At 50.9% G+C, this 26,989-nt stretch overlaps 2 protein-coding genes and 1 long non-coding RNA gene across 3 annotated transcripts in view; 2 read left to right on the top strand and 1 right to left on the bottom strand.

The window, feature by feature from the left end:
- The window catches only part of LOC142046740 (uncharacterized), a 437,635-nt gene that overhangs the window by 250,487 nt on the left and 160,159 nt on the right, over window positions 1-26,989 (top strand). The window lies entirely within an intron of this gene.
- The window catches only part of LOC116830502 (uncharacterized), a 373,443-nt gene that overhangs the window by 188,025 nt on the left and 158,429 nt on the right, over window positions 1-26,989 (top strand).
- On the bottom strand, window positions 11,845-15,750 carry LOC142046742 (uncharacterized). The gene is made up of 3 exons (XR_012655735.1): window positions 15,481-15,750; window positions 13,003-13,152; window positions 11,845-12,862 (listed from the first exon to the last, which is right to left on the bottom strand). It is a non-coding gene; the product is annotated as an uncharacterized LOC142046742 (long non-coding RNA).

Here is a 26,989-nt window from a genome sequence, read left to right as displayed (position 1 = left end):
TACGGTGCCCTTTGCCCCTGGAAGCCTGGGCGGCTGCAGGAGCCCCACCCTAAGGTCTCAGGCTGCCCAGCACGAACAGTGCAGAGAAAACACAGGAGATGGCCACACATGAGCAGTTGTACGCCTGGGCGCTCTAATGGTGAGTTTTCGGGGTCAGCTCCGATCCTTGCGTCGCCACGGGGGGCAGTGGTGCCCATCTAGGAGGTCCCAGCTAAAATGGGCCTGCTTGGAAAAGTCTGCTTTCATGTCCGCCCAGCTGGAGGAGCTCTTCACCCCTGCTAGGGGGCTCCTCCTATCTTCTTTGCAGTTCTGATGAGCTGCTGAGTGGTTTAAGGTCCTTGGGCTATGTAATCCAATTGGGCTTCTGTATGAATGGTTTCAATCCGTATCCTGCATTTGATACATTTGTCTTCAGGCTCCTTATATAGGAACGATCTCCCATTTGGTTACAGATGACAGATTAAACAAACAAACAAACCAAAAGTCTGGAAACTCAGACACCTTTGCGCTTTAAAGAAAAAGGTCTAAAGCCCAGATTTCTAAAAAAAGAAAAAATTCTCTAGTTCTGTATTTCTTAGTTTTTATCTCAAAAGGTAACAGCTCATATTCTCCCCCAAACACCTGGGACCACCTTCAAATTAATTAAAATACCCCATCCTGATGTAAGGCAACAACAGTGAACCACAGCTAGTGTCAGGCAAGCGGTTCTGAGGAGGCAACTTAACATTGTTCTCTCTGGCTTCCCTTGCAAGTCTGACTGGGAAAACAAATTCCCCAAAGTGAAAATTTTCTGCTGAATACCAATACTAGTCTGGCTGAGGAATTTGGTTTGGAATATTTATATCATTCTCTTCTTTATTTTCTGAATCAGTTCAGTTGCGTTCCTTTTTGTCCTCAGTGCTGTTTCCACACTCAGTGCTATTGAGGCCAATTCCAGTTTAGGGTGGCTGTGGCCCATTTACGCAACCAGTTTAACAATACTGGACCAGTAGACCAGGAGAGCTGGGTTGATTTAGCATGCTGTTCTTCCATCAGCTGTCAGAGTAAGCCAGGTAGGACGGTGAAATTTAGATTCTCCCACAGGGGGGAAGTGTGTGTGGAACTCATCTGTCGGGGAGCTTTGCAAAAAAGCTTTCAGCTCCAGAGAGGAGGAAGACAATGGGTGCACATCACACATTTTCAAGGGAATCAGGCCCCTGGGGAAAAACTCAAAGGCAGCCCACCCAGGGTGTCAGAGAAGGGAATCCCTGTTTCTTAAGAGGTGTGTAAGGGAAGCCTGCAGGTCCTTAGATTCTCCCAGGGCTAGTTCAGAACCATTTGTGGGGGTTATGTTTTGCAGTTGTGAAGCTGAAGAGGCGGGGAAAAGGGCTGCAGTGTTGTGCCAATCACCATTCTCCCAGCGTCGGGTCCAGGACTTTGGGTGGCTAGGTGAGTACACAGAACTCACTAAGATGCAAAGTCAGACGCTCATGTACATGGAGGCAGAATGTGATCGCTCACGCGATGCGGGAGCAACCCCCCTCCTTGGTGCTTCTGTTGCCAGAGCTCCTTCAGGCAGTGTCCTTCCTGGCAAGCAGTGGGCTGCTGAGCGGGTTGCTCAATGGTAATGAAGCAGAGGAGATTGGTTCCTCCTGGGTTTCTTTGTGTTGCTCTGTGCTCCTGGTGGAGGAGAAGCCTCATCTGAGTTTGTGTCAGTGGCGTGGGTTGGGCTCAGTCTTGTGCTGTGAGCGGAGGGGTTCCTTGAAGTCATCTTTCTTAGGCCTCTCAGGGGGTGGTCCTGGGATCTGTTGACATTGGAGAGAAGTAGCCTAAGAACCTGTGGAGCTAAAGAGAAGAAAAGCACATATTGTTATCTCCCTGGTGGTTCTTCGTGGTTAGGTTTTGGCACTTTCATTGCCATCGACTTGCGGTTAATTCCCATCAGGGCAGACCAGTGAACCTTATCAGAAAAACGTTCGTTATTTTTTCACTGGCAATTGGAAACAAATCCATTGTTTTTCGTTGCTTTCCCCTTGTTCTAGGATTGTTGAGAGGTCTTGGGAGACGCATACCTAACCTCAGCTTCCCAGTTCACTTACAGAATATGGGCATGTTTTGCCACTGTGCACCTCAAAGCTCACGGCTGCATGCCCTTTTACCAAAACAGCAGGTGGAGAATTTTTCCCCCTTGCTGGCTAGCCTAACCGATCTTCTAGATAACAACAGGGCCATTCAGGGTTGCCCCAGCATGCAATATTTTTTGCCTAATTTTCTTGCTCTGAAACAAAATTAAATAAAACTATTTGGGTCAAACCAAAATATTGCAGAAATAAAGTATTCATCAAAAAACTTTTATCCCACTCTTATATATCAGTCTTTTGGACATAACCATCCTGGAGAAACTGATCATAGCCACATTCATCCTGAGGTCTAGCTGTGAAGTGTTCTAGCATGGACATGGGCTTTGACCTGTTGCCCACTGAGTTACTAGCTTTGCTCAGAGTAGCTACTCGATGAAGGAAATGTGGTTAGTGGCAGACCTAACTTCTAGCCTCTTGCCTAACGTAAGGGTGTTTGGTTTCAATGGCATGTAAAATACAAATAAAGGCAGGTTGTTGTCCTAAACTGGGATCACAGCACTGACATTGTGATTCGGTGAATAAGAAAATCTTGCTGAATTCTACAGAAGGAAGGTTTTTCATCGGTCTCTACGCCCATGCATCAAGTTGTGAAGTTGTTAGAGAGCTTGGACGCATAGGGCCAGAACTTTGAAGCGTCTCACACCTCCCTAGAGCCAGATTTTCAAAAGGAACTCACTCCCATTTAGGCAGAAAAATTTGGCCAGGTGTTCGAAAGTCTGACACACTGTGGGCTGAGCTCTTTTTGAAACACAGAAGGTGGTAGCAGTGGTGGGTACTGTTGCTTGGCCGTCGAGTCCCACCATGCAGGATTTGGCTCGCGCACTTACTTTCTCAGGAATGGAGCAACATCTTTTATTCACTTAAAAATGACAGGAGACTACATATAAAAAGGCAGCTCTGCTCAGAAGGTGTTCTAGAAGTTGACAGAGATGTGGCCATCTCTGCCTTCCCTGAAGAGTTTAGAGGATTTAAAGAAAACTAAGAATATAAAACACCTTAACTGAACCCATCAGCTGCTGGTGGTCTACACATGTCAGATGCAAGCGGTGTGTCTTTTTGTCATTTGTTGTTCTAGGCTCATAATGTATGTGCGCATTTCACATCCCACTCCTGACACAATCTTGTCTTCTACCTGAAGAAATTGCCTATTTCAACCTCTCCTGCTAACATTAGACACCTAACTATTAGCATTATGTATGAGAGAAGCTTGGAGGGACATTAGAACATCTTCAGAAAGCTCGTGATTTAAGCCCCTAGCTACGCGTAAATCCAGCGCCTATACCCAGAAGTAGTCTTGGCGCTGGCTTTGTCGGGGCTTGGTGCTGGTCAGTTACGAAGAGGGGAGAGAAGGTACATTTGACAGTGTCGATTGTGAACTCATAAGTGCTTGTGGTTATGTGCTCTGAGAGTTTACTGCCTTTGTCTGTTCATTAATGGTCCGGGGAGGATATTATAACAGTTGTTCTGGTACAACTTTTCCCCGCCTGATCAGTGCATCCTATGGTGAGAACTTTCTGTGCATTTCAGTTCCTGTATGATGTTGGTGGGTCCTGTCAGATGATTGGTCCATTCTCCATTCCTGACGGACAGCAAACAAGAGTGAAATCTCCTATGCTCAGTGTCACAAGCTGAGCCCCCAATGGATGACATGGTATCACAAACTCAATTATGCTTCTGGTTCCTCCTCACGTAGTTACGAGGAGCAAAACCAAACCAGCGGCAGCAATTACTCTCTGCTTCATTTATCCCAGGGCATCCTCTCCACCTTTTCTGTTTATAAGCTGGAGGGCCTCTGTCGGGAAAAATCATTGAAGCTGACGTTTCTGACAGTATTTCCTGGGATAGAAACCCAGAGAGGGGTTGATGCCAGCTGGTGGGATGCTGATTCATTATAACAGGTCACTTGGTTTTGCTTCCCCAGCATAGCCTAGTGAGGCAATAGAAAGAGCACAAACACTGCCAAATTAAGTGCAAGAGTGTAATAAGAAAAGCCAAAGAGGAGTTTGAAGAACGGCTACCAAAAACTCCAAAGGTAATAACAAAATGTTTTTTAAGTACATCAGAAGCAGGAAGCCTGCTAAACAACCATTGGGGCCCCTTGATGATCACATACAAAGAGCGCTTAAAGATGATAAAGTCATTGTGGAGAAATTAAATGGATTCTTTGCTTCAGTCTTCATGGCTGAGGATGTTAGGGAGATTCCCAAACTGAGCCGGCTTTTGTAGGTGACAAATCTGAGAGTGTCACAGATTGAAGTGTCACTAGAGGAGGTTTTGGAATTAATTGATAAACTCAACATAAACAAATCACCAGACCAGATGGCATTCACCAAGAGTTCTGAAAGAACTCAGATGTGAAGTTGCGGAACTATTAACTAAGGTTTTAACCTGTCCTTTAAACTGGCTTCTGTACCCAATGACTGGAAGTTAACTAACGTAACACCAATATTTAAAAAGGCCTCTAGAGGTGATCTAGCAATTACAGACCAGTAAGTCTACATCAGTACAGGCAAATTAGTCAAAACAATAGTTAAGAATAAAATTGTCAGACACATAGAAAAACATAAACTGTTGAGCAATAGTCAACATGGTTCTGTAAGGGAAATCGTGTCTTACTAATCTATTGGAGTTCTTTGAAGGGTCAACAAACATTGTGGACAAGGGGGACCGTAGACGTAGTGTACTTAGATTTCCAGAAAGCCTTTGACAAGGTCCCACACCAAAGGCTTGTCAGGGAAAAAGGCCCCTAGTCTATTAGTCTTACTAACAACTACTAGCGTTCACAGGAGGCCTAAGCGTTAAAGAGGCCTAAATGAAAATTCCCTAAACACCCGACTAAATCCAGACAGCCTGCTTCAATCATTATTGATAAAAATAAACGCATGTACTAACGACATATTAACCAAGATAGAAAGACAAGTTATCAGCATATAAGCACTGGCCGGAATGGGGGAACTAGACACAGGTCACAAGGACCCCAAATAGGCCTGCATAGCCTGCCAAACACAAAACGCAAGTAGGGTGTCTGAACAGCAAGGCCTGCCTGACTGTCAGGGGACTATCTTATACGGAAATAAACACAGTACGCTGCATTTTAGAGGGTTATAGGAGTTTAAGTATCAAATAAGGCAACTTACTTATTGTTTATGAAATATATGTCACATGAATAACCATAAAGGATATAACAAATGATTAATGAAATATGCTAATTTGCGGTTTGTAGCTATATAAGCTGAAGCATAATCATGTTCAGGAGGCCAGCCTATTCCCTTGCATGGGAGAACACTGGCCTCCACTGTGCACAGGTGTATTACTCAATAAAGGTGCCTCAGCTGGTCTGATCAAAGTACAGAGGTGGTCTTCTTTTCCCGACAATTTTGGTTGCCGTACTCGGATCTCGCAGGGGGCTACCTGGACCGGAGGACCGCGGACGACCCTCCCAACCCGGGCCCACTAAGAGGTAAGAGACCTTTTGAAATCTCTATGGGGCTTTGGTGGAGGTGAGGTCCGTAGGCTCTTGATCTGGTAAGTCACAAGCTGAATCGAGCACGTTTGATATCAGACAAGCCAGACGCCCTTCTAAGATATCCCGGAGACTCTAGAGTACAAAAGTGTCCCGCTGCCCGTACCCGATTCCCGATCCCGTCCCGATAGCGGCTCCCTGGAAACGACCCATCCGGTCCCGAGTGGAGTGAAACCCAGGATTAGTGGTTAAAGTTTGGTGGCAACCTGTGTGAGTGTATAAGACGAGCGGCCGGAGTGTGTGAAAGCTGTGGGAAGATGCCCCGAACCTCCTGCGAAGCGAAAGTCGTGACTGGGAGTGTCTCGAAAGCAAGCCCCACAGCTGAGGTTGTAGAACTGTTGCTGTACCTGTGATGCTGCCCCACAGTGAGCCTTGGTGCGTGGCCCTGAGACTGGGGAGGGCAGGTGTGTTCTGCGTGGTTTCTTGTGTTTGAAGATAGCGTTGAAGCTAAGGTTAAATGATGGGGGCTGCAGCAATCCAAAGGGATTCCTGCCCCACAAAAGGTACTCCCGCCGCTTACATGTATGTGCACCGCGTCCGTCGAGTGTAAAATATGCATAAATGGAACCAATATACTAAAAAATGATCCGAAGCTACAATTTCCTTAGAGGGCCAGTTTTGACCCTATTAAATCGGACACCTTCGAGTGTGCCCTTCTTGCTCATGCGACATCAGGGACAATTTGACTCATACCTAGAATGGCATAATGAACAGAGAAAGACGCCAGGAATCGAAAGTTAGAAGCCTAAAGATACCCAGGAAAAATTAAAAACTCAGTTAAAGGAACACAGAAAAACTAAAAAGTGCCAATGACATGTTAAATCCCGTACAGTAACAGTTCTTTGTGCCCCTCGACATCTGCCCCCTTTCCAGTGGGAAAAAGCCAGCCCCATCGGCCCCACCGGAAGATTTAATTGATTGTTTTTAGAATGCAGCAATGGCCTCGCTCGGGGCCCCTCCCTTATCGTTCACTGTCTGGCAGTTCGGAATTCGGAAGCAGTTCACAGGAAGCTTCTACAGCCTCCACTACCCCTAATGATTCTTCCCACTGCCAAACCTCTCCGGGGACCTCAAATGTTTCCTCTGGAGCCGACAGCAGTCCCGTACGTCCCAGAGTTGACCCTGAACAACAGTTACAGGAGGTGCAGGCCTTTAGACAGGACTGCGACGCTGTCATAGCGAACTCACTGGGATTCATTGAGAGACCCGATTCATCAATAGACGACTGTATGCGTCGGTTATCAAATAGGTTCGCAGAAATAAAGGAGCTCCTTGTAAAATTCCAGAAATGAAAGACGACCTAGGTGCTATATACAACACACCCGACAACGGGAACGGAGCGAGAGCAAAAGACAAAGGAACAGTACTGAACCGCCAAAACTTATGCCTCTGCGTAAGTTGCCTGGGGCTGCGCGGCACTGGGAATGGTACGGGTTAGTCACTGACATGCCCTTGGTCACAAGCGATTATTATACAGCTCATAGAGAAATTTCCTAAGATACGGAAGACCCCGTCAAATTCCAAGAGGCAATTGCGCATGTTGGTCCGATGTATATAACCCCTCATGGGCCGATATGAATCAGTTATTAACCGCCATTATACCCAGAGAAACCCTTGCTCGTTTATGGAGCGAGCGGCCTGGCCACGAGAAGGTGACCTTCTTGATCGTGATCTAAATGCACTGGCAGCCAGGCGAAACGCCCTAATTGATGAAATCCTTAATGTTTGTCCAAAGAAAACAGATTGGACAAAATATAACTCTTGTAAGCGATAAGGGGAGAAAACCCAGCTGATTATATGGAACGTATTAAGCAAGTGTTCGAAAGGTATTCGGGGATTGAAAATGCAGAAAGAACGCAAGACAAGCATTAGTGTCTGCTTTGTGCAAGGGCTCTTGCCTAGAGTGGAGAGCAGTTAAAGATAAATGTAGTAGATTGGGAAGGAAAAAACGTTGAGGAAGTTATAGCCGCCGCAACATTTCTTACTGGCAATTAGAAAGAAAAGAGATGAAACAGAATCGAAACTGATGCGCCTGAGATTAGAACTATGCAGGATGAGAGTATAAAAAAGAGACCTAGGCGTCCCAGTGCAAGCAGGGAAACAGGGTCAACCCGAACCGTCATCTCCTTTAACCCAACTGCCTGCTTCATGCGGGACAGGAAGGCCACTGGAGACAACCGTCACAAGAAGGGAAAATCTATTGTAAAATATGTAAGCAGGTAGGACCATGCTTAAGGATTTGCCCCACTCGCCCGGACCCAGGCAGTTTCCCGGGACCAGGAGGATGACTGGACAAGTTCCCGCCCACCCCGCCTCTTTTTTTGATTGCTAGGGATGGCCAGAGTTGATAACGTCGTCGTTGCAGCCCCCTTTCCCATAGATCAAACTGGCATATATACCTGCCCCTGGAAATTTCCACTACATTCATCTGATGAAGTGGGTATTCACTCACGAAAGCTCATGCTCCAAAATGTCTGTTAGTCTATAAGATGCCACAGGATTCTCTGCTGCTCTTACAGATTCAGACTAACACGGCTACCCCTCTGTATCTTCAATACTGCACTCTTTGCACAGCTTTCAGAGGTCACCGCCAAACACAACTACCCTGCCCCGAGGAGTCTCTCAAGGAACTGCTGCGCAGTCACTTGGCACCCACTAGGAATGGTCTCTGACAGTGGCATTGCAGAGGGAGCTTAGCAGACCGTCCATTCTATGACTTCCTGAATTGCTATCAGGACTGATTCTAAGAGAAGAGTAGATTTCTCCTCTGCGCTAGGGAGATTCCCATAAGAAAAGCTGCAATAATGGGGGAGGGGGCAATAAAAGCACTACCCCTGAGCCATTGAATAGCAGCAACCAGGACTCTGGGAGACAGGGGATTGGTGTGTCTTGCTGGGAGATCAGGGCTGGAGAGCAGAAAAGGGCATTGGAGGAATTGTAAAAAGACAGCCATGGGGCAGCCAGACCTAGTGGTCAAAGGCAGAGTCCACACTCAGAAGACAGGATTCAAGAGTCAGCTGGATCAGGATACTGGAACAGCAGAAACAAAAGACCAAATTGTGTCCAGACCTCAAACCAGATGAGTCCCAGCGAGTCAGGATGCCAGGAAATCAAGCCTGGGGAATGGGAGCAGGAACAGCTAACACACGGTTCAGAAGACAGGGGAGCTCGGGTGTTCAGACAACTTCTTGTTCCTGCTGTTGTTTTGAGGAGGTCCCGGGGGCCAATTAGCTGCTCTGGGACTCTGCCAATAGGCCTCATGGATGGAGCCTCAGACTGGGTCTGGACTTTGGAAGTTCTAGGCAAGCAGTTTTTAGTAGGCTTCCAGGTGGCCCGCTGGAGTGTGGCTGCTCCCATGAACCCTGCAGACCCGGGTTAATGACCCAGGGGTCATGACAGTGACTGATCTCTCCCCGCTCAAACCTCCTGCAGGAAACAGTCTCCAGGATCCCAGCTGGACACATCCTCTTAAAATAAAAACAACAAAGTCATGATGACAACTAGGCTATGTAACAGGAGACTCCTCTTTGTTGCAACAGCCTCAAGTGCCCAGAAGAGTGAATGGTTCTTACCTCTAGGAGATGCATGGGATCTTCCATCTAAGCCTCAATGGGACCCATGTTGCTTGGTTTGATAGGATGAGATCATCTCTCCCCACTGCTTTCTGAGTCGGGCTGGCTGCAGCACACATCCGTGTAAGATGCTGGGACAGAGACTCGAAGAGAGATGTTACAATCAGGTTCCAAGCACCCTAGAAGGAGAACAGATGCTCTGAAACCGAAAGGCTAAGCAATCAAATCACCAGATTTTTGTACCTTACAGAGACATCAAATAAGGTCTCTTAGGAAAGCTGAGATGTTAGTCTGGAAACTGCTAAGGCCAAGATTGTGACTCTTAAGATTCAGTACGAGTCACTACAAAGTGTGTTTTGTTTTCTTTGTCTGTTTGAAATTTGTCTCTTTCTCTTGCTTAGTATCACTTAAATCTCTTCTTTCTTACTATGCTTCCCAAAGCACCTCAGTGTTGTGTGTTTGAGTGAAGCATGAGTCTCCAGCTTACCTAACAGGCTGAGCTGTGCTCTGTTTCTTTGAAGGTAGCTAATAATTTTGGAGTAGTGCTGGGCACACTGTCTGCGGGCAGTTCACCAGACATCTCCTGTGAAGCCCAAAGAGAACAAAGGAGCAGGAGAGATTCAGGCCCCACTGACCCATGGGAACTTCCCATAGACGAGGCTACACAGTGCTCCAGACACAGCCAGCAGGATCCCTCTCACAAGCTGGCCCATGTCCTTCCCCTCCCAGCCCCACAACTTCTTCCCCACCCCAGCCTCAGTAACCCCTCCCATCTCCCTGGTCTCCCCACCCACTCTCCAATACCAGGCTATTTCCATAATGGAAGCAGCTTTGTACCAGAGTTCAGTCACTGCTAGATCCTGGCCAGGCCTCGTGTCACAGCTTTCTAGCTGGGCTACCAACCCTGTTCGGGATGTCACTCTTGCAGTTTGTTGGCTGGGAACTCAGCCCTCCAACCAGATGACTGTCCTTTAGCCCACTCCTTCCTGAGTCATGCTCCTTCCAAACAAAAGTCCAAAAATGTCTTGAACAGAAACAAGGCCTTCCATCCTCGTGGAGAGCTCTTCCTCAGCCTGATTTTGGCTTGCTCTGCCCTTCTTAGGTTTCTATGGTCTTCTGTGGCCCCTTCCTTCGGGGCAGTGGGAGAACCCAGTCCTACCCTGGACTCCAGGTTTTGGCCCAAGGCCACATACTGAACAGCTAGGTCTACTTCTGTTCTTTTGGTGCTGTTTTCCTTTGTTTCTTCTCAGGTGGGGCTCACTTGGTCATCAATTTGTCCTAGCTCCAGGCTTTGCAGCCACAGGCCAACCCATCCTGTGAAATACCCTCCTCCTTAAAATCCAGCCCAACCTGGGGTCAAGTTCTACTCTTGTCCAATCTTCACCCCTCACCATCTCATCGCTGTGGCCGGCTATGTACTCGTACAGCCCGGGCGCACAGCATCTACCTCCCCAGCCAGCTCGCTCACCAGAACTCAAAGGCCATCCTTCTCTTCTGCAATATCTCCATGCTCTCCCTGCAGCCACTCATTCTCATTAACAACTGCTTGCAGAGCCTTCTTCTGAAGCCACTAGCTTCTTCTGTAGCCTTTTTGCTACTCCCGCTGCATCCCCCAAAACCTTTTCCATCAGGGTCTGAGCACACACCACTGCTCAGCTCTTGAGCCTGATTCATCTCTGTGCCAACCATTTCATCCTTCACCTCCCTGCAGCACCCGACATGTGTGTTGGAGGAGGGTCTGCAAGGTCCACGGCCGTCCCTGCCATCTCCACCTAGCTTGCCTCATGTGTGTTTGTCCAAGAGGACACCTTTTCCTTTCTTTCTACCTTCTTGGGGCCCTGGCCCCTCCTTTTGCCACTCAACAATTTCCTATGCAGGCAGGGATTTTTGATATGGCCTGCTTCTCTGCACCAAAACCAAAGAACTTTTGTTCCCATCTTGGCATTAGGCTATTCTAGTACACTTTCTCATGCCCTGCTCTTCTAGACTAATCTTCTCAGCACAGCATCAGCATGCTCTCCGAGTCTACTCTTTTTGTCCATGGGCGTAGCAGGTTGATTTCCCTTTGCAGGATCTCTCACAGGTATTGCTGCTGCTCCCTCAAGATTACCAACTGCATCTGTAGCTCTGCCTGCACTTCCTTCTGCTTCTGTTGGATTTCCAGGAGCTGCTGGAGAAACCCCGAGACCTGCTTTGCCTGCTTTTCCAGTCTCTGGAATTCAAATGAGAAATCCCACTTCGGGGGATGGACCTTCCTTCAGTAACCAAGACTTCTATGAGCTCTCACGGATGACAGGGTGAATTCAATCCTGCTGACTATGCCAATAATCAATGAATCTACTCATTGTTAGGTGCCCTCTTGTCCTCCATCAATGGGCACTCCCGCACCATGGCACTCTCTGTGCCTGGTAATTCGGCCCTCTGGCCAGCTCACCACCTTTAGTCCATGCTTCTGGGGCTCAGCTTGTCACACACTGAAAGTCCAAAGAGGTCTTCCTAGACAAAAAAGTTCTGCTCTCGCTGGGGCTCTGGCTCAGCCTGCAGCTCCCTTGCTGGGCTTGGTAACCCTCTCCGGGTACATGTATGTCCCCTTCTTTGGGGCCAGTAAAGGAACCCGATCCCACCCGGTCCCACACTGGAAGCAGCCCAGGGCTCTATACTCAAAAGCTAGGGCTGCTCTTTTCTCTTTGCTGCAGGTTTCCCTGGGCACATCCTACCTCTCTTCTCAAGTTCCCTTTTAGGTTTTCCTTGCTGCTTTCAACTTCCTACTTAGTTCTCATTCCACTTCATAGCCCAGCTAGGCCTGATCGCTGCTGAAGTCTGGTTCTTTCGGGGCCAATACATGGTCCCTCTGAGGTAGGACTCATTCTGTAATCAGTTTGGCTAAACCCCAGGCTCTGCAGCCCAGAGGAAAGCACTCTCCTTTCCCTGTTACAGACCTGCACTGCCCAGGCCTGTAGGCTTTTATTGGGTTGAGGTGAGTCTTGCCCACATGCGCAGGGTTTAGCTGATTGCCATATTTGGGCTCAGGAAGAAATTTTCCTCCAGGACAGATTGGCAGAGTCCCTTGGGGGTTTTCACCTTCCTCTGCAGTATAGGGCACGGGTCACTTGCTGGAGGATTCTTTGGACCTTCAAATCTTTAAACCATTATTTGAGGACTTCAATAGTCCAGACATAGCTTAGGGGTTTATTACAAGAGTGGATAGGTGAGATTCTGTGGCCTGTATTGTGCAGGAAGTCCGCCTAGATGATCATAAATGGTCCCCTCTGACCTTAAAGTCTAGGAGTCCATGAGTTCAGATCTCTCCAGTTCAGACCTGGTTTCCAGAGGGGCTAAGTTCACAAAAGTTCGACTGGTTGCAGTTGGAGTTTTGCTGGTTCAGGTGACTCTGACATTCATCATCCAGAGGCTGACAGGTTTGTTAAGGGGATGGGGAAACTCCGTTGCTGATCAGAAGGAGGTCAGAGTCAGGTTTCTAGGAGCTGAAGGTTCATTTGTCCTGCTGCAGGAAGTGGAGCTGAAGAGCGCAGATATTGTTATGTGAATGAGACTGTGTGATGGAGTTGGAGACTGAGGGACGGGAGCCTCTTCCCAGAAATGTTCCCAGGAGAACAGGTTTGAGGACATCTCTGGGGAGCTTTCTGCTAGGAAAAAAACAAGAGTGACACATTGATGGAGATGTCTCTGTCCCAGGCATGGGGGAAGCTCCCAGCCAGGCTATGCAGCAGGGATCCCATTTCTCTCCCAGGAGACCTATATGCCCAAAGATGTCAATGGCTCTTACCTCCATGAGGGAGCGGGGTCTTCCCTCTCAGCATCTTTGAGAACTAGCACTGCTTGATTTCATAGGACAAGGTGACCTGTCCCCACTGCTCCCTGAGGTTGCTCAGTTTCTGACTGCACCCATCTGGGAGGCTGTCACACACCGCAGGGCCTAGAAGACAGGTGGGGAGGAGGTTCCTATTCCTGTCACCCTCTGAGAGCCCATAGAAGGGCCAAAGGAAGAATAAAGGACAGGAGGTGAAGCAGGCCCTGATCCTCTCTCCCATCCTCATCTCCTCAAATGCGGAGCTTCCTGAGCTTCAGTTGGGCAGACAGTCTGCAGCCCTGACACAAAGGTCCTTCTGCGCCATATGGGGCAGGGAAATCTCTGTGTTAGGTGTAAAAAGTATAAACTGTTTAATATGTTCAATTAGTTGGTTAATAAGATGTTTATGAAGTAAATCACTGGCTTTAAAATAAGATCCAATATGGAGCATATGAACTATTGACCCCTGGACTCCATCTCTGAGAGGGGACTTGTTTACCATCAGGACACAGGCTCAAACCGGTCAAAACCAGTTTTTCCCGCCAAACCCAGCCCTTAGCCTTCCATCTCCTCAGAACTTTTCCCACCACAGAAGTGATATTCGGACTTGTTCAGTGCCTGCACAGGGCTGTCCACCCCAGCGCTCCAGAGCTGAAGAGTGAAGAATACCAGGAAAAGGAGGCCTGTCAGCACCATTCCTGCCATCCTGCATTCCTGGTGTCCATCAACCCAGAGGGCCTCCTTGCCAGCGACAAAATCCTACAGTCGTCTGGACTCCCCAGTGCTTCTCCTCAAAGGCTCTAAATCAGCTGGAGAGTAGAAAGTCCTAGACATCACCCTTGTACGTGATATCCACTGCACCTGAACATTAGGAAAAGGTTTCTGTATTGGGGCATCATTTATTGCTTTCCAGTTTTCAAAGTAGGGTTTATGGGCCTGAGCTTTAAGCTCCCCAAACCAGCCGCTGTTTCATTGTACTAATTAAGTTTGCATTTTCCCCTGTTCCTCCCAGTTTTTCTGTACCTTTACCCTGAATACACTTACCTTTGTTTGTACCAAATTGCCTTGTCTCCTCTTTATTTTATTTACACCACAAGGAGGGAGGCTAAATCCACTGGTGATAAATACAGGAGCGAGTCGAGTTTGTATGTTCTGAGAAAAGGGGCTTTCCTTTCCTATTCCTCCTCTACCATTTCTAAGTTTTCTTCCTGAAGCGTTGCCTTATTCCCCTTGAGGTACAATCTGCCTGGGAGCACGGGGAATGGAATGGGGACAGAGCAAGGAAAGAGGGGAGGGGTAGAGCTCATGCCCCAGATGAAGGAAGTTTGGGGTCAGAGGGAAGGACCCTGGTCCACAGAGAGGGGAGAGAGTTTCTGTCAGTGACAGGGGCCTCCATTTCCCCTTCCACTAGCCCCTCATTTACAGTGAGACAGAGCAGTACCTGCAGCAGAGAGCGGGAGTTGCTGAACATGGGGAACCTTTAAGGGTATCAGATGAGGCACAGCCCTTGCAGCACCTCGGGCACCTGGTGCAAGTGCCGGATGATGCGCAGCTGACACATCACCTTGGCTGTGACATCCTCCAGCTGCAGGGGAACGAGAACATGTCAGAGACTGAGACAATGCCCAGAAATCTGCCCAGGGAGGACTAAGGGCACCTGGAACCAGCATCATTTCCACCCAGCAGCTCCTCATGTCTGAGTGGTGGATTCACCCTCCTGATCCCCAGGATGGAGGCTTGTTGTCCTCTCTAGTGACCTCCAGTGCCAATCCCCTTCCTTGTAGAGTTAGCTCCTGCCACCTCCCCGTCAATGCCCCTGACAGCTGTTGCACCTCCAACCCACCTGGGGACACTGCTCAAGTCTGTAGAACCCTCTCCTCCACCCCTACCTCCATCCCCACCCAGGTAGGGCAGGGAGGGGGGCAGGAGGGATTCTGACAGCAGTGAAGTGGGATGTGGGGACGTGGGGAGGTTGAGACCTTTCCCCAAGTCATCCCAGTGACAAATGCTGAAGCCACAGGATGGCAGCCCTGGTGAACAGGGCAGGTCAGCAGTCCCTGCTGACTGAATCCTCCCATTCTCTCTAGAGTGGGTCCAGCCCTGCCAGCAGCAGGACAAGCTTCCCCCACCCATGTGCCTCAGAACTGCCTGGCCAGTTGCCATCACCCATCAGTCCTTGGCCTCCCAGGCTGCCAGTGATGGAAGCAGCTCTGGGTGGTGGCTTGGGTGACATGGACACTAGGCCATGGGGAAATGGGTGCAGCTCTGTGGGGCAGGAAAGGTTCACAGAGGGCACTTAGGGGACTCTCCTGCCCTTCCCAGGAGTGAGAGCAGAGCAGCAAATCCTAAGAACAGAAGTCCAGAAGCCCCACTAGGCTCCTTGCTCCCAGGTCAGCGAAGGAGTATGAGACTTGAGCCCCGCCCCAATCTCCTGAGTCTAATGCAGCTGCTTACCTTGTCCCCCATCAGCTGCTGGGTTTCCCCCAGGATGGAGTATGTGAGGAGCAGCCCAACCTGGCTGACACGGAGCAGGGGGTTGTGGGTCGCCAGCATTGCTGTCTGGAGGAAGTATTTTCTCTGTCCCTCAGAGAAAAATTTTCCAAAGACTTAAAACCAAAGGACATGAGGCTTTAGCAGATTGCCCAGAGCCAGCCTCCAAGTGCTGGAGATAGAATGGCCTCAGCATCTGGTGCCTCAAAGAAAGGGTAAGAGAGCTGCTGTAGCCAAGGCAGTTCATTCCCCAGGAGGCTTTCAGGTTCCCTGGCTCAGGGAAGTCCCTTTCTTAAAAGATGGCAGATGCTTAGGGACCAAAGCCTCCAGTGGCTCTTTCTGGAGGGCAACTGATCGCAGGGTCCATGATGGGCTGGAAATGGATCTCTAATATGGGGAAGCAGGGCCCACTCTGCTGTGCAGCAAACAGAGATGATAGGGAACCCTGTATTGCTTCCAGCAGAGAGATCTCCTGCACCTCACTGGCTAGAGGAGTGTGCGTGTGGGGAAAGGGGTTGGAGCTGACAGACCAAAGGTCTATTCCCCCCAAATTAGTGATTGCTGGGTAAGGCTAGTGCAGCTCCTTGGTTTCCTCCAAAGGGAATCCAATCTTCAACCTGACAAGGATAAGGAGACTCACGTCCCTGTCCCCATCACAGACTCTCCTAGGAAACTTTTCTTCTGCTGCAGCAATTCAGCTTGTGGGAGGCAGGACAAGCTCACACAGTCTCTCTCATGTGGTGTCTATAGAGCAGCATTCTGTAGATGCACTTGTAGATCCAGGAGCCATTCCAAGGCCTCCTCTGTGATGTTGTGGAAATCACCCATTTCACCTTTGATTCCAATCTGGGGCCACTGAGTTATGGTGTCTTCCAAGGTTTGGATGTTCTCCCCACAGTTGTGAGACACGGGGAAAGGTGGGGTGTCTTTGATTTTCTACTTGTGCAGCAAGTAGCTGCAACTTGGGTCAGTGACAATGTGCTTCTTTGGAACAGTGGCTGAGATCCAGATACCCTGCCATTCCCTAGCCGGGTCTGGAGACATGAGGGGGGCGCATGTGGTCCTTATTGGCTCTGGAGCTCTCTGTGTCCCCTACCCAGTGCCCAGCTTGGGGCATTCTGCTTCCTGACTAGCAATGGAATTGGGCAAACCCCACCTCCTTTCTCTGCTTCTACAGGCTGCACGGAATTAAACAAAGGTCTCATCAAGCAATAGTGACTGACTGACTGACTCAGTGCTCGCCTCTCAGACACTTGGGGATCAGCCAGGGGGACAAGAAGCAGAGAGACACCCAGAGCCATAATCCTCTATTAACTCACCCACCCGGGGATTCTCCTTATGCCACGTAGCAATGGTTCCATGTAAGACACTCAAATCACGGCAATTAGCAAGGTTCCAATGTGGGACCTTTAGCATCAGCCTGTCCCACTGGGTGCTGGATGAGGAACTCTGAGCTGGAAATAAGGAGTGGGCTCTTGTCCTGTCTCCAGGAGGCATCCACTGCAGGGACCCCAGCCAGCCTCACTTCCTGAGCTGTCTCATGCCCTGCCACAGTGTCCTTACCTCCCCCACCCTGGCTGTGTTCTTATAGCCCAGGAGCCTGCTGTCCTGGGGCCAGTCGTGGCACCACAGATCTCCTGCCTCGTGTATGGTCAGCCCTGGAAGAGAGAAAGAGAAAGAGACACTATGATCATTCTGGTTGCAGTTTCTGTGTCCTTCCAATCCCATTGGTGACTGCACAGTGGAATGGAGAAGAACAGAGGCAGAGAGAAACTTGTCCTCCATCTGGGGTCAGGCTGAGAGAAATTGTCTGGGGTCCCATTATCCATCTGTGGTCACTCTCATTCCCCTATTGGGTTCCATGTGCCAGCGGGTTCCTTACCCCTCTGTTGGAGCAGCAGCTGGTACAGCGGTAAGTCCCCTCCCTGGCCTGCTGGCTGATGTCCTTGTCTGAGTCACTGACAAACAGAGCCAGCTGGGTCACGTGGTGACCCATCCTAGGGAACTCTGCTGAGATCTAATGGAAGAGAGAGGAGAGGAGACTCCATCAGCAGTTTCCTGTCAGCTCCCTGTCCCTCCTGGGCCAGAACGCTCCTTCCCCTTAGTCTGTCTGAAGGAGATGCTGGGGGGAGAGGAGCCTGAGCTAGACCCTTCCTTTGCTCTGCTGTCAAGGGAGCCAGGAGCTGCTTTGGGATGCCAAGCAGGGGCTGGAGCATGATCCCCTTAAAGGCCCAGGGACAACACTTCATCAGGACAAGAAGAACTTGACTCAAGCCGATCTCATTCCCTGCTCTGCCTCTGCCTTCCCAAGAGGAACACTCCAAACCCACAGCCCCTGCAGCAGCAGCAACAGATCCTACAGCCCGTTGGAGCCAGCCAGCCTATTCCTGGAGTCAGGAAGCTGAGCTCAGAGGTCACTCATGTCAAACCCAGGGAGGGTGACTGCATATCTGAGCAGGGCCATGCTGCTCCTAATGGCCCTGGCTTTCTCCTGGGACACCCTGGACACGATCCAGAGGTTGACATGCTGTGGGGAAAGGTGGCAGGTCAGGATCAATGGGCAGGTGGTGCTTTGCAAATGAGCCCCACACTCCCAGCCCCAGGGGCCTATGACATTATGCGCAGGGGGGAATAGCTGATTCATTGATCACAGAGTTTTTGAAGGGGATTCTTTCCCACAGGATGCAGCTTGTATCCTGCAGGTCCAACTTGTCAGGGTCTCTCTAGATTGGGACAAGGTTCGGAATTGGGGCTGATCCCATCCTCCCAGAACTCCTGATTCCTGAACAGTTCACCTGAAAGGAGACTGAACCTTCACCCTTCCCTGCTACTAAAATCCTTGCTGGCATGTAGGAAGTCACTGAGAGCACAATCCTCCCAGGAATTTCAGAGCGTATCAGAGAAGGGCTTATTCCCTGGGGTCTTCCTGTTCCTCTAGGAAGGAGCATGTGCCTCTTCCCTGAGAACCATTTCCGGAATCTCATGGGCTGTGTGTGTTGGGGGCAGGCAGGGTGGGTTGGGAGAAGGATGAGTTTTCAGACTCTCAGTCCCCAAGACAACCAGGGGCCCTGTGGTTAGTGCTCAATAGAGCCAGGCAGAGCTCTGGCTTGAAGTCCCAGCTCCTTCCTCTGTCCCTCAAGAAAGCAGGACCTGACACTGCATTGCACTGATGTCCCCAACAAGGACGCCCCACTGGGGACCCAGCTAGGAGGACAGAGAAGAAAATGGATCTTTCAGTCTCTCCTTACCAGTCTCCCAAAGAGTTGAGGTAAAATTGGTTCCCAACCCTCCTTATGGAGTTCACCTCCAAGATGTAGTGGAGCCTGTCTGTGTCTGGGGACTCTGCCAGCACGTTCCCCAGCATGGCATCCAGGAGCTCTGGCATAACTTTGTGCAGAGCCTGAAAAGCGTGGAAAAGAGTTAGGGAAACTGGGCCTACACCTGCCACAGGATGGGAAGACAGGTCTCTGGGAAGCACTGGGGAGACTCCCAAACACATATCCTGGCCTCTCTCATTCACATCCCAGTGCAGGTAATTAGCAAGGATTGATGACACCTGGATCTTTGATCCATGAGCTTAGCAGGTCTCTGCAGAGGGTCTTGTAGGCAGAAGAATATGAAATAGCCAAGTTGCTATGGATGGAAGCTGGGCGGCTGGGCAAAACATGGCTTAAGAAAGAAAGAAAGAATCCCCCATGGAGGGGTAATCCTCTGGAGAGAAGGATCCAACTCTGCAACTTGTTCTATCTCTGCCTACCCCACCCCTAAAGCTGGAGCTCTAGTGAATCAAAGGAGCAGGGTCCAAGGACCACTCTGGAAGAGGAGGAGGATAGAGGAGGATATATCTGGCTGTTGATGGAGTCCTTCTCCGTGCCCAGGGTGAAGACGCAGCGAAGGGCAGCTCGCAAGAGGTGGGACTCTACGTCTGGCTCAAGGGCAGGTTTCATGGTGCTGGCAAGAGAGAGGAGCTGGTATTAGACTGTGCAGTACAGGGGTGGGACTGTCGCCAACACAGACACGAAACCACAGGGATAGAGGCACAGGCTGGCGAGAATGGAAATTGAGGCCCTGAGCTAGGGAATGACAAGGCCAAGGCATCATAGACAGACAGTGTCAGGACAGGAATAGCGCCTGTTCCCTGGAGCCTGCTGCCCCTCCTGTATCTGAGCCCGGGAGTGAGCCCCTCCCCAAGGCCCCTGGAATGTTAGTGGAGTGAAAAGAACAGCCCAGCCAGGAAAGAGTGAACCTTCCCACCCCACCAGCTCTTCTGCCTAGCAGGAGCCAGTCCCTGGCAGGTGACCTGGGTTGGGTAGGACATTTGCACCGCCTGGGCCGAGCAGCACTGGTTCGGGGAGCCGCGGCGGTGGAGGGAGCGGTGCTGTCTCGTTATCGGAGATTGCCAGCTGCCCCAGGCGTTGGCGAGAGATGGCGTGGTGGGAGAGTTTTAGGTAGGTGTGCGCTCTTAATGAGCTCTGTGAGATGTGAAGAACAAAGGAGCATGAGAGATTCGGTCTCACTGACACCTCCCAATGAGGAGATACCCAGCCAGTGCCCCACTGGCCAGCGGCTCCCCCCCTACCTCCTGCTCCTCTGATTTTCTTCGCCCATATCAACTTTCCCGCTTCCGGATTCTGCCCAGCTCATTCCTAACTTTTTTATTTCCCCCCTTTCTTGTTTTTTCTTTCCTCCTATCAAAAACTGCCCCTTCCAGGCACATCCCAACTACCAGCTGGACCTGTATTCCTTGTCCCCATTTCAGCTGCTCCGCCCCCTTTTCCCACTGCCCAATCTCACAATTACTCCCTTCTCTTCTCAGCAGCCTTCAGCCCCAGCAATCCCTGCCCTCTGCTGCCCCCTCCAACACCACCCAGCCCCCACCCATTAGCCCGATGATACCCCTGCCAATCCCATGTCTCTCTCCTCCCTCCAGCTGCCGTATGATGTCTAACTCACAACAACCCTCTCCACCACAGCTGCCTTGCAGGAGCACGGCTCTAGCTTGTCCTGCCCTCTGTCCTGTGCAGCAAGACAGACGCGTTAGATGGCCTGCAGGGACATGAGCTGCTGCCCCTCATCCTGTACTCACCAGGAGCGGGGTATAGCTAGAGAGAACCTGTTAGCTAGGGACCTTTCTGCCTCACCCACTCCAGCTCCAAGGCTCAGGCCTTAATGGGGAATTGTGGAAACCTGCCTATAGTCCAAATCTCCCACCACTCCTGCACAAGCAGGATCACTGGGACAGTGCCTATGGGGGGAGGAGACCTCAGCTGTTGTGGGACAAACACCCCCATCCTGGGGGTCCCAAAGCATGGAAGTAAAAGGGTCCCATTAGGGGTGGTGGATCATCAGGGACAACACCCTCCGTAGGGGGTGGGGATGCTGGGAAGGGACAGGACAATCTTGGTTCCAGCCCACATGGAGAACATTTGTACCTTTTCTATGCACTGGAGCTGCTTTCTGATGACCTTGAGAGCAGCTTCATCTGTGGACATGGCCAGCTATTCCTCTTCCTCTGAATCCCTGGGGGTCCCTGTACCAGAGAGAGAAGGCAACAGGGTGATCCTTGCTGCCTCTTGGGGGAAGGACAGGGGCGTGGTGGGGAGAGCAGGATTAAAAACCCCCCTTCCCACCTGAGACACCCAGGGCAGATGGGGCCCCACACTTCCCTCTCAGGGATGCCTTCAGCCCCCAACAGCTTCAGAAGCCCAGAGCAGAGAGCCCCCACTCCACTGTCCAGGACTCCATGAGAAGTTTCTACTCCCCCAGCCCCGGAACATCAAGGGACAAAGTGGCAGCAGCTCTTGATGCCCCCCACCCCTAGTTCCCCTTGCTGCAGGGGCAGCTGTGTGATGGCTGCTGGTGTCAGTGGGGTACACATGGCTCAGGCCAGAGACCTGGGCTGGAGACCCCTTCCCCACCCTGCCATATCACTGGGAGAGTGTCTGGGACCAGGATGTTCACATCCCCGTTCTCACTCCTCAAAGCAGCAGCATCCATCGACGTCGCTGCTGTCAGAGTCCCAGGCGCTGCTGCTGTCCTGTGATGAGCTGCTGGTGCTGGGATTGGCTTCTTCCACCTCCTGGCCTGAGGGGGCTGGAAGGTCCTCAGTGACCGGGCAGGGCGATGCCTCTTGCTGGCAATGAGGGCTGGGCTACTGGGGCTACTGCTGCCCACAAAACAAGTCCCAGAGCCTCCCTGCCTGGCACCCCTCCTGGGCTGGGTCCTGTCTGTGAAACCACATCCTGAGCCAGCTCTATCTGGGCCTGGTCGGGAACTCTCCTAGCTCAGCACCTGCGCTGGGAGCTGGTGTTGTTCACCAGAAGGCTGGGCACTTCCACCTTCTGTCCTGGATGGGAGCTGCTTCCCTGTTAGCGGGGATGGAGAGTTTGCTCTGCCCCTTGGGAAGATGGCAGCTGCTTCCCTCAGACTCTGGAGCCACCTGCAGAGCCTTCTTCCTGAACATCCTCAGGAGCCTGGCCATCCTGGAACTGAGCGGGGAGCAGGTGTGAGTCTGGGCTCAAGGTAGCCTTTCGCTCATGGCCTTTTCGGTCTCTCCTCATCCCTGCTCCAACCAGAGCAGCCCCGTCTCCCTACACAGGAGTGCAGAGAGTACAAGCTACACACACTGGCAGGAGTTCATTGCATGATCTGCTCCCAACGTTCACCCTCCTAATCCCTGTTGCTGCTGCTGCTACAATATCCAGGAAGTCTCATCCTTTCAGAGCAATGGGGTCAGTCCCAAAGACCATTGGTTACTCTGGACAAGCAGCCCCCTCCTGTCGTCCCAGGCTACACTCCCCCGCCCGGGCTAGAGAAGGAATAGAACCCAGGAGTCCACACTTCTCATGGGAAACCATTCCCCATGTCAAAATCACAAAGACCCTAGGCACAGAAAGACCAGGGCCCTCCTCCCATTGATTTCCATGCTCAGCAGCTCACAGGCTCTGGCCCAGCTCAGAGACTTTCAGCCTGGGGAACAGTGTCCCACAAAGGAAGGGCTGGGATCCCCATTGCTGGCACCTTTCCAAACACACTGGAAACAGCTCTGGAGAAGCCTTGCCCAGTCTGAGAGGGAGGGGCTCTTGGGGGCTGTTTGCAAATGAAATCTCTCTTTGGAGATGTTCTCTCCCACTCTTTCTGCCTCTCTCCAGACAGACAGAGTAAGCCATCAAGGAACCCTAATGCCACTCACTTGCTCTAGATGATGGTCTGATGGATGGCAGATGTTCAGGGTCAGCAGATGTCTCTCACGCTCCTCCTCACTCTCCAAGCCCAAGGCAGACTGGAGAGGGTGGTGACCTGAGGAGTTACCCTGCCCAGCCAGCAGGCAGCGTGATGACTCTAGGGTGATCCACTGGCTGTGAAAACAAGAGTCTGCCTTATTGCCAGGGGACGGAGAATGTCAGCCAGCAGCAGCGGGGTGCAGAACACTGCCCTAGTGCAGAGGTGACAGCGGCTCCAGGATCCTGACATCCCAGCACTTTACCCCCCTTCTTGGAGCCTCCCAACCCCCCTGGGCTGTAGCCATGGGACCCAAAGCCTACTGATGACAAACGGGCCTCAGCTGTCGCCTCAGGTTCACATCGAGTGTCAGAGCCATGGATGGACTCCTTCACTAACCACTGCTGCACACTCCTTCCCACAGCTGGCAATTGCAACCAGGCCCTAAGGTCCGGTCCCCCTGCCTTTGACAGGAAATGTCACTCCTGGTTCCATTGCTGTCTATTGATCTTTGGGACTGGGCAAGTTTCTCCCCCTCTATATGGCTCTCTGGCACTCACATCCCTGAATGGGCTTCAAAAAAGACAATGATTCAAGTCTGGCCCCAACTATTTCTTGTTTCTTTAAGCTAGCCATTTTAGCAAAGTTTAGAATTCAACACCTGGAAACATCCCTTTCTCCTCTGCAGACAGCTTGATCATCCCTTCTCACCCAGGCTCACTGCTGCCTAGAGTTAGAGAATTGACTCTATTCCCATTGGACCTATCCAAGGAGTCCCACAGCAAAGCGGTGACAGAGCCTGAAAGAGAAGTCAACAGTCCTGACTCCTGTTCTAACTAACAGACAACAACCCCCACGGAAGCAGGGATAGAGCCCAGGAAATAAAAGGTTAAAATTTTCATGGAAACCGTTTTCTGTCAGAAAATCCAAATCTGAATGACTAAACCACTTTGTTTCTTGAAATCATAAAAAGTAGGATGAAAATTCTTTGCAAAAATATTTGTTTGCAAAACAAGAGCATCTCCCCTTTGTCACAGTGCATTCAACTGTCTCGTCGTACACAAAAAGGAGACACTGGGATCTAGAAAATTAGATGAGATGCTTCAGTCTGAGCTAAGTAGTTGCTGCTCTGAACAATTTCAAAAGAATAAAATACCAATACAATAGAATATTATGTCATCATCTGATATGGCTTAATGTGATAGGACACCTCCTATTCTGCACTGCTACTAGTGACACTCTTCAATGGATCCCCGTCATACACCCATCATGAGGTAGGTGGGAGAGGATTGTCATTTGTACTTCACAAAAGGAGAAACTGAGGCTGAGAAAGGAGCAGTGACGTGTCTTGGCTGATGCAGCCACTCAGGAGCAGAGTTGCTCTCTAATGAGCTACAGACCAATAATTGTTCACAGGAATTATTCAGCAATTATTGTAGAAGAATTGGAAGGTTAGAGAGGATCATGAACTGCTCTGAGACAATGAATGGCGAGCAGCATCAACATTGGTCAAACATATAACTGGTTGTGACTTCTGTGCTTGGTCATAAAAGAGAACAACAAAGACCAGAGTTTCCTTCCTGTCAATCGCCCCCTCCTCAGCCAATCAAGGTTGAGACTTTGAGGGGTGGGAGGCTAAGTGTTCTCATCAAATGGCCCAAAGAATGGTGCAGGTCAGCACCGAAGGGATAACTCTCGGAGCATTATTCCACTCTCACCTCTCTGGGAGGGCCTCCCACCCCCGCCAGTGCACACACAGAGCTCCTGGTGGTGGGAGGAGAGCAGAGGAAAAGGACAAAGGAAACAAGAAGAGAAAGGTAGGAGGGACAGAGGAAAAGGGAAAACAAAAAGGAGAAACCCCAAGGTCCCCAGTAATTCTAAGGGACAAAGTCCTAGGTCGGAAATCAAATGCTGTCCCCACAATCTAGTGTTTTCCTTTCCTAAAAATCAGCTGGCACCTGATGGATCAGACTGAACAGGTTCCAAACCTCTCAGAGGCTCTTACCTTCTATACAGGGACATCTGTTTTCTAGCAAAATCAATCAAGGAAAAGGAGAAAACTCCGAAGAGGGTCCTCCTTGCGCTCACATACGTGAAAGTGAATTCTCTCTCAGTCCTCAAGGAGAGACCTCGAGAAGGAGACGTGCTGAAGCAAAGCTACAGGGATCTCCAAGGTTGCCCCTGTCCTGCACCCCTGTCCTGCCTGGCTGATGTCAAGCTCTCTCTGTGAGATCATCGCCTTCCCATCACCTTTGTCCAATAGGCTGAGGTCCTGCCAACGGCCCTTGTGATGTCACTGCCACACCCACCCATCTCCTGCAGTGCTGATGTCCTGCCCCTGTCCAGCCACATTGGATGTTTGAGCTGCTGCCCCTGGATCACCCCACTCAGTGACTCTTCATTGTGGGGATGACACCGACTACATAGTAGAACATGAGACGCTCTTCCCCGTGCTACGCTCAATTGTTCATAAATTAGCAGACTTTATGGACAGAATTGACAATTAGAGCATGTAATCTGACACCCTGCATAGCGCATGCTTTCTGGATAGATTCGTAGCTAGTTTTTCACTAAACACATTCCAGAAAGGCACCTAGTCTTCATTAGAAGACACCAAGAAATGGGGAATTCCCACCACTTCCCTTTCTAGTTTCTTCCTTTCGACCACCACCTGGACGATGTCTCCACGTTTACCTATGTCCGGGTGAGAGCCCATTGATCGTGCCACTCCCGGTTGGACCGCATCTATTTGTCACGCTTCCATCTTTCACGAGCCCAGTCCTCCAGCGTCCGGCCGGCTCCTTTTTTGGATCACCACTTCATTACTGTGACGGCCTCTCTCTGTGAGGAGAGGCCGGGGCTGGCCTACTGGCACTTTAATAACAGCTTGCTGGAGGATGCAGGCTTCATGGCATCCTTCCGGGAGTTCTGGCTGGCCTGGTGAGGGCAGCAGCGTGCCTTTCCCTCGGCGCGGCAGTGATGGGATGGGGGGAAGGTGCGTGCCTGGCTCTTCTGCCATGACTACACCCGGGACGCCAGCCGACGGAGGGATGTGCGATAAGGCAGCTGGAACAGGAGATCTTAGAGCTGGAGAGGCGTCTGGCTGAAAGCCCCGAGGATCCATCCCTTTGCGGAGTGTGCCAGGAGAAGCGGGAGGAGCTCCGGGTCCTCGAAGACCATTGGGCCCGGGGCGCCTTTGTTCGATCCCGCATCTACCTCTTTCGGGAGATGGATCGCAGCTCCCGCTTCTTCTACGCCCTGGAGAAAAAGAGGGGGGCCAAGAAGCACATCACCTGCCTTCTGGCAGAGGACAGCACCCCCTTCATGGATCCGGAGGAGATGTGTGAAAGGGCCAGGACCTTCTACGCACACCTTTTCTCCCCGGAGCCGACCGATCCTACCGCTCACAGAGTACTCTGGGACGGGCTCCCAACGGTCAGCGCGGGTGACCAGGACCGGTTAGAGCTGCCTCTCTCTCTGGCCGAGTTCTCGGAAGCCCTCTATCGCATGCCCACCAACAAGTCTCCGGGCATGGATGGGCTGACCATGGAGTTTTACCGCGTGTTCTGGGACGTCCTCGGCCCGGACCTGGTCACCGTCTGGGCTGAGTCCTTGCAGAGTGGGGTCCTCCCTCTCTCGTGCAGGTGAGCCGTGCTCACCTTATTGCCGAAGAAGGGGGACCTCTGCGATTTATGGAATTGGCGTCCCGTCTCACTCCTCAGCACAGACTACAAAATCGTAGCCAAGGCCATCTCGCGGCGGCTGGGGGACATGCTGGAGGACATGATCCACCCAGACCAGACCTACACCATCCCGGGCAGCATGATCTTTGATAACCTCTATCTGGTCCGGGATCTCCTGGAGCTTGGGTGCAGGGATGGTCTGTCGTTCGCCCTCCTGTCCCTGGATCAGGAGAAGGCATTTGGCAAGGTGGACCATGGGTATCTCCTGGGCACTCTGCGAGCATTGGGTTTCGGGTCCCAGTTTGTGGGTTTTCTCCAGGTGCTGTACGCTTCTGCAGAGTGTCTGGTCAGGCTCAACTGGACCCTGACCAAGCCGGTCAGCTTCGGGCAGGGAATGCGGCAGGGGTGCCGCTCTGGCCATCGAGCCCTTGTTGTACTCAAAGTACTATACGGGATCTTTTCAGGGGGATTAAGGCAAAACACCACATTTATTAGTAATACAGGTATTAATTAATACTCTATCATATGCATATGATATATTACAGTCATGCATTCACACACACACACAC

Source organism: Chelonoidis abingdonii, chromosome 4 (genome assembly GCF_003597395.2).
Source record: "Chelonoidis abingdonii isolate Lonesome George chromosome 4, CheloAbing_2.0, whole genome shotgun sequence".
In the NCBI taxonomy this organism is placed as follows: Eukaryota; Metazoa; Chordata; order Testudines; family Testudinidae; genus Chelonoidis; species Chelonoidis abingdonii.
This window is presented reverse-complemented; position numbering and strand designations above follow the sequence as displayed.